This window comes from Mchenga conophoros, linkage group LG5 (genome assembly GCF_057382185.1).
Source record: "Mchenga conophoros isolate Kocher_MC1m ecotype Shallow Benthic linkage group LG5, M_conophoros_male_GT1.1, whole genome shotgun sequence".
In the NCBI taxonomy this organism is placed as follows: domain Eukaryota; kingdom Metazoa; phylum Chordata; class Actinopteri; order Cichliformes; family Cichlidae; genus Mchenga; species Mchenga conophoros.
In genome coordinates this window covers 2,997,148-3,005,325 of record NC_140530.1, presented here as the reverse complement: position 1 = coordinate 3,005,325, position 8,178 = coordinate 2,997,148, and the positions used below count along the sequence as shown (strand labels likewise).

Sequence of the window (8,178 nt, the reverse complement as noted above, 5' to 3'; positions counted from 1 at the left end):
ATGTCATTTTCTGCTTTTAAGAAAGGATTGTTCACACAAACACAGACAGAGAGAGAGAGAGAGAGAGAGAGATGTGTGTTGATTAAGCAGTGATGATAATAATGAACATGTTTTAGTTTGTCACTTTCAGGTGAAAAGCAGACCTGTATCAATTTTCCACATGCAACAGTCGGAAGAAAGTTATAGTTTAACATCATTGGAAACAAGTTTCTGGCTGACTTATTTATAGTGCCATGTGTTTCTCAACCTCACAAGCGAGCTCACTCCTCCCTGAAGATAAGGAATGCAGCTCCAAAGCAATAACATGATAAAGAGACAGCAGCAAGTCCTGAGCACAAAAAGTCCCAGCAAAGCAGCAGCAATGTGGATAAACAGCAGCAGAAGAAGAAAGCAAACCCATCTTCCTGTCTGATTGGTTGAATTTCACGGAGGGGCGAGCAAGATGGCAGCGTGAAGAGGAGTTTTTGTTTGAGTTCTCAGCACGAGACACTTATTTGACGTCTTTCTGGCCTTCGGGACTTTTTTGGAGATCAGCGCGCTAAACTTGCTGGATCTGAGGCCAGGGTCTGCGGCGGCAGCATGTTGAAATGCTCAAAAAGGACTGAGTGACTCGGGCAAGCCACATGCGGCTAGCGACATGAAAGAAATGGACCCTTCATGATGCGTTCAACGTGCCAGCGCTGTGGTGGGAAAGGCTCCATCATAAACACGCCCTGCGCCGAGGTTCAGGCCAAGAAGAAGAAGACGATGACTTCCAAGCCCAAGAAGGTCGGCCTCAGCGTGGGCGAGCTGATTGTGAAAGCCGTGGCCGCTTCCAAGGAGCGCAACGGCCTGTCTGTGGCCGCTCTCAAGAAGGCTCTGGCTGCCGGAGGCTACGATGTGGACAAGAACAAGGCCCGTGTCAAGACCGCCTTCAAGAGCCTGGTGGCGAAGGGCACTCTGGTGCAGACCAAGGGCACCAGGACCTCCGGATCCTTCAAGATGAACAAGGCTACTGAGAGCAAAGCCAAGAAGCCCGCCGCAGCCAAAGCCAAGAAACCGGCAGCAGCTGCTAAGAAGTCGCCCAAGAAGGCAGCAGCAGTACTTCAGCTACTAGACAGGACAAAGCTGAAGGAGAACTGCCGGGACTGTTGAAGAGGGAGAGGACAAAAGAGTGAGAGGACAACAGAGTGAGAAGACTAGGTGAGAACACATAGGAATTATTTAATGTGGGAAATCAAAATTTGGGTTAGCAAACCTGGGGAAAAGAAAACTGACTGCTTAAGTTGGAAAATTGAGACGGAGTCTGAAACATTGCGAAAATAGAAACATATACAAAATCACACACACACAAGCAGAACATGCATTAACCCTACTAACAATTCCAAACACAAAATGACTCATGAAGACTCATAGCACATTAGTTAAGAAATGATTAAATAATAGCAGAGAAATGTGTAGGAAAGGCAGCTTTAAGAACATGCTCTGCTGGAGATGCAGCTCCACAGACATGCATTAGACCTGCCTAATAACACAAACCCATGCAATGAAAATTAGCTTGTTATCTTTCATCAGTGTTACAATAGTGTCAATTTAGCAGACACTTGTTATCAAATACTGAATTTATCCTAAAGAAAAAAATTGACTCTACAAGTTGCAGGACAACAATTTAACTTTTGTGGGAAAAAAAAAAAAAAAAAAAAAATCCTGGTTTGATAAATCAGTGATCAGACAATAAATTTAGTGTTAAAATGGTAAATTGGGAGAAGCTTCCTGCTTGATTGAGGCAGCATAAGTAATTTACTGTATGAGGGAAATTGTCTTTTGTGATACTATTTTGAACATGCTTTTCTGTCGTCCTGTCAACTTAGTGGGTTAATAGCTGATATGCAAATTAGTTGATCGGTTTTAGATTAATGAAAGGTGATTGAATTCTAGCACGAGTGAATGAGATGTGTTGGAGTTTGTTGTGTGTTGAGTAGAGACTCTAAAACACTGAGTTTCCTGCTTTGATGTGCGAGTGAATCCTGTATTTAGATACACAACTCTGAATACGTCAGAACAAACTGTTTTGTGAAGTGCATGACAGCATGTCACATGTTTTATGATGAAGGGAAAAAGGAAAAATTGAATAAAATAGATCTGTGGCTTAAATGAGTGAAGAGCACAGACCGGGTGATTAAACTCATAGCTAATATGACATTAGGGTTATGTTGTGTGTTGTGCAGCTGATGGTTGATTTGGAGTGAATCTAGCTGATGATTTTTCTTTTGTTGTGAAGTTGAGCCTGCCGATTAGTATGATGGTATGATAAACCATGCTAATGGTATGATTTACCCTCCTGAGATGAGGAGCTTGTGTCATGACTTAACAAGGCCTTTTTATTTTGATACTTTCACAGTGCACTGAGAGTTTGGTTTGATAATCTCTGTTATTTTTTATTTTTCATTTTTGAACAAGCACTGATTTTTGCTTGTGAATTTCTTTTCTTTGAGCAGATCTGCAAGTCGGGAATTAAAAGCGTTACACGTCGTCAAGAAAATTGTTGCAAGTGAGTTTCTCCACATTTAAAATGGGTTCAGGAGAAAGCCACTTATTTGGGACAATTAGGAAATGAGAGTCCCCCCCCAAAAAGGATTCAACGAGGAAATCCAGTCTAAATTATTTTTCTTTTTGAAATAACGTCGTTTTGCTGAGCGTGGAAACGAATGCGATGATAATTTCCACAATTAGCAAAAGAAGGAACCACTGAGTGAATGAGTAAGAATTTTAAAATATCTGACTGACTGACTGAACATGATTGTGTGAAGCTAACCCCCACCTGACAAAGGTGCAGATGAACCCATGTGTTTCCTTTTACAGGAGCAGAAAGATGACAGCAACACTCGAGGTTGCATGATGATTTAACCTTTTAAATGCCATTTTCTGTGTCTGTGCATTTATCAGGTGTGTTATTCATAGGCTTGAGTTGCTCACAGAGATATCTGTGACAAAGTATGCATACGCCTGCGCAAGCGCTAATATTTGCATTTTCTTTTCTTACAGCATGCCAGTTCTTCATGTGAATTGATGATGCGATTTATACCAGGACAACTGGTTGATGTTTTTTCCTACTACAGGATTTCTGGGTTTATGTGTGAGGAAAACTGTGTTTACAGGTTATGAGTGGTGATGCTGTTGCATTGTGTTGATGGGAAAATGTGAAGGTTACTTTGATAATGTGAATAACCTGTGTGAAATTTCCTGTGTTGAGAACTGGTGTTACTTCTTTCCACAGCTAGGGTTGACTTTATGGTGTTTTTATGGCACCTCTGGAACCTGTTGACCTGTGTCTGACCTCTGTCTGACTACAGTCAATGTGTATTGCTAATGTTAGTTTCTTTGAGAATGCTGTGGAAGATTCAGCTGAAACGGACAAGTGACATGAGTAAAACAAATAAGAGATACAGTGTTTCTGGGATAGTTTGATATGGGCTCATTAGCTGGCCACTTTTGAGCCCATAGTAATATATAAGTGGAGTGACTTTGCTTAAGAGCAGTCACCGATTACATTAATGTTGCCTGAGTACATGGGATGATCCATGTCTGAGGCGTAGTTTACTGATTTGAGAAAACCTGCACATGACACTTGTCTTGCTGATGTTGAATGCTTCTTGTCCTTATGATACAATTGTTTACAGGTATGAAGTTTGATTTTACTTCCAGATTTTGTTTTCCAGGCCATGATGGTGTGTATGCAGGCTCCTGGGAGAGCCAGGTGTTAAGCAAACTTAATATGCAAAGCACACTAACGTTTTCATTGCAGGATTATAGGTCCAGGGTGGTGCTGCTCCAGGGGAGGAGATGCCCTGATGTTGCCTGGGATATGATCTAGCTAATCTTTTTCTTTAAGACTGGAATCCAGGTTTGGTGAGTTGACGCATGGGTGTGTCCATGCGTCAAGAGGAGGGGTCCAAGGATTAACATTAAACAATGTTTTTTATTATTGTTGCAGTGATTTGTGTGATTAGCCGTTTTATTTACAAATATTAAACCTATGCAAGTGGTGCATCCATGTTCAGATGAGGCTTTGATGGCCTATAAGTGAAGTTCACTGAACTAAAGAATGTGGTTTGATGATTGTTGACATGCTCTCCAAATAGTTTGTCTTCCTAGCAAGGAAATACAGGTGCAGCAGTAATCTCCTGAGAAATCTTCAGAGGCCCAGTGAGAAGCGCATAGCTGACAGGACCAGGCAGTGGTTGAGGTCAAAGATCAAGCTGATTGGGGCCCATCATGAAATCAGACCTTGGAGCCACAGCAAGGACCATGAAACTGCCTGCAAAATAGAGGAGAGGATCGTCCACAAGATGGGAGAGAGGCTTCAGGAGGATCAGAGATCATCTTCAGCACAGCAGACATCACACAGAGAGCTGTGCTACTAAGCTTCCAGGAAATCAAGAGGAGACTTCCCACAGCAAGATTTTAAATAAAATGAAAGATTCAATATTGACGCTGAGGAAGACGACTAAGGTGTACGACGTGCTCTGCCTTAAACCTTCAGCAGCGTTGGAACATAAACACTCAGGGGATGAGGAGCGTGCCAAGCTCCATCGACAGCGCAGAAGGAGTTCGAGGATGACATCATGATTCTGTGAAAGCACAGGAACCAGAAGCTATGGTGGTGATGACAGCAGTTTCCTATGAACATCACCTAATGCTGTGCCACTATACTGTGCATACGATGACACTCTGAAGGCTGCTGGGATCATAACAGCAGTAAGATGACGGAACCCAGCACCCTTTCCACAGAGAGCTTTTTCTGCAGAGCGTGGACAATTAAGGAGTCATAAATATCCCCCTCACAAGACGAAGGTCTGAAGTCAGGTGATGGGGGCTGGTAAGAGGCCATAAAACTAGAGTGCTGAGAGGTCTGCAGCTTGGAAATAGCTGAGACCCATGTTGACGAACCACAAAACCAACTAGTATGTTTGAATGTCTATTCTACATACATTTGGACTCTGGTCCTATGGACAGTGATGGAAACAACTGGAAGAGACATTCATGACGCCCTGCAGAGCTTAAACCACTCTGCAGAAAGACATGTGATGTGCACACCCGGAGGAAGCACCACCAAGTTGAGATGTTTTTGAAAATGTTACTTTTTTAGTTTCACTATTAAATTAACAATTTCTTTGGTTGCTCGTAAGATGCAGTTTGCCATGAGATGAGCTCAATGAATGGGGTAACTGCTAATACATTTATTAAACTGTGTACCTTTCAGTAATTTAGGGTGATTTGACATATGCTGAGTATAAAAAGGTTTGCATTGAAACTGTCAGACATGACGTATTCATACCTGGGAACTTTTCAGGCATAAAGGTCAAAAAGGGGGGAAATGTTAGATTTGTATTGTTGATTGTCATTTATGCTTAGAAATATTTACTTATATATGCTTAGAGTTTTGTAATTAGTTGTAGATTGGTAGAGGTTTTGATCCTTGATAGTCTGCAAACTTTGTGTGTATTAGACAGCACTTTGGGAGCATGAGAGGTCATACCGTGTCTTATTATTTTATGGTAGGATTAACGTAGTTGCGTCTGTTCTAGTCTAAGTGCTCTTTGTTTAGATGAACTGCAGGACTTCCTCACCGTGTTATCTAGGATGAACCATCTAGGGTGAGGGGGAGGCTACCCTCTTCCTGACCAAGGATGTTTGACCCTTTGATCAGCAGTCCCCACACACACACACACACACACACACACACACACACACACACACACACACACACACACACACACAGGCAAGGTACTCTTTGTTTGTATGTAGACGTCGTATGTTAATGACCCTATGCATATTCATGTAACCACAATAAAAGGAGTGCTGTGGGGAAACCTGGCTGAGAGTCTGACAGTGGTCAAGTGGTGGAACGACGCTTGGCTCCAGCCAGGTCTCCCTCATGCATGAGTAACCAGAGAACTTTGGTGCCTTGAGTCTTGCTTTTGCTGCGTAGCAGATTGTCCTTAACGTTCCAGCGAATAGGTTTATGTTACAAACCTATCAACCATTATAGGAAAAATCATAAAGCCTTTGAATGAAAACAAACACTGTTGTGACAGTGATGTTCACTGTTTTGATGGTATATATGCATCAATCTATCAATCGTTTGTTGTAAGATTCAGATAATTATTTTTTAAAAGCTAGACATTTTAAATGAGAATAAGAAAGAAAAGTATTTCTTTGTGCCCCCCTTTCCCTGTTAATGCCCTACATGCCCCCCTGGCAACACTTTGCTAGATCCGCACCTGCACAGTTACCAGCTGTCAGCTACCTAAAAAAGGATCCAGGTGATATTTGTCTCTCAGAAACAGTTCATAACTTCAACTCATTCATGTCACCTAAAAGGTAAACCTGTTTCTCCATCACCTGTTCAGCTCTGATGATCCAGTAAGGACATCTCCTGGTTTCATCTTCATGTTTCCCTCTCACCAGATAACCAAACCGACATCGTGACCAGCAGCTTTTTTGCAGCTGTGGCTCCAGCAAACATCAGCTGATACTAGAAATTAATATTAAATAAATTCTAACAACAGCTGATCAAGCTTAAAAGTGCTGCTGTTGTTTAGCGCGACATCCGCTGGTTTCCTCTTTCAGCGCAAAGTGAGCGATAAACAAACAAGAGAGAAAAGACGATCAGCTGATCATTGATCAGTTTTCATGATTGAAGTAGAAACAGGAGAGGGAGGGGGGAGAATGAAAGAAGAAGAGGCAGCTGTGCAGCAAAGACACAGAATAACTCCAGCTTTGTGTATTTTGTTGTACAGTTATTTTATTTTCAACTTAATTTATATATTTTATCTTATTCTTCCCAGTTAAATTTACCCTTCATTCTAATTTGTGTTGTACAGTTATTTCATTTTCAACCTTAATTTATATTTTATTCCTTCCTAGTTAAATTTACCCTTTTTAATTTTTCATATTTATTTCCTATCTTATTCATAGCCTTTTCCTTTTTTGTTTTCTTTAGGTCACGAGCAGTTGTCCAAGCATTTCACTACATATCGTACTGTGTATGACTGTGTACGTGACAAATAAAAATTTGAATTTGAATTTGTGTCTTTTTCATTGTAGCTGAATTACGGGACAAACTGTTCCTTTTCACCTCGATAAGAAACGCGGAATATTTTCTCTGAATACCAGACGGGACAGTTTGCAACTCTAATATCTTATGAACAAAATAAAGTTCAACATCATTAACTTCATAACACCCACCCAGCTGTATAGAAACTCCGTCATGCTAGCTACCACGCAGTATGGAAAAAGTCAGAATAACGAAAATAAACTCCACCTAAACTTGGTTCATATCTGACCCAGAGAGACTGCAGGTCATAACTTCTTACCTGAAGTTCAGTTCACACTTGGACCGGCGGCCGCCTCGGGTCTCTTTTCCTTCTGCGTCCCTTTTCCCTCCTCCACCTGCTGGCCTCCACCACTTGCTAATGTTACAGAATCTGTGGAAGCTCCGCGATAGCCACCACACGAAGTAACGAGTAACGAGCCTATCTAAATCCCAGTAACGACTAACGCGTTCCTGGTTTTGGCATAATAACTAGTTACCGTGCTCGTTACCACAATAATAACGTTACTGTAACGCGTTACTTAATAACGCGTTAGTCCCAACACTGACCAGGAGTGACATGTTTAGCCGCATGTTCTCCTTAAATTGCTGGCTGTCTGAGTGGTGTCCCAGAAACGATGTGGGCTTCATAGATAATTGGCAAACCTTCTGGAGGAAACCTGGTCTTGTTAGGAGAGACGGCATCCATCCCACTTTGGATGGAGCAGCTCTCATTTTTAGAAATATGGACAAATGTATTAAACCCCCCAAAATATGACTATCCAGAGTTGGGACCAGGAAGCAGAGTTGCAGTCTTACACGCCTCTCTGCAGCTTCTCTCCTCCTGCTACCCCCCCAAAAACCCATCTCCACAGAGACTGTGTCAGCTCCCAAACAGACAAAAAACAAGCTAAAAACCAGCAACAAACAACTTAAACATAAAAACTTACAAAGAAAGAACAATACAGTATCCACATCTGAACCAAAGAGTAAAACAGTGAAATGTGGATTATTAAATATTAGGTCTCTCTCCTCCAAGTCTCTGTTAGTACATGACTTAATAATTGATCAACAAATTGATTTACTCTGCCTTACAGAAACCT

General features: G+C 41.6%; 1 pseudogene; it reads left to right on the top strand.

The window, feature by feature from the left end:
- The first annotated feature begins 236 nt into the window (after nucleotides 1–236).
- Nucleotides 237–5,933, top strand: LOC146573585 (histone H1 pseudogene; annotated as a pseudogene).
- Nucleotides 5,934–8,178: the final 2,245 nt, after the last annotated feature.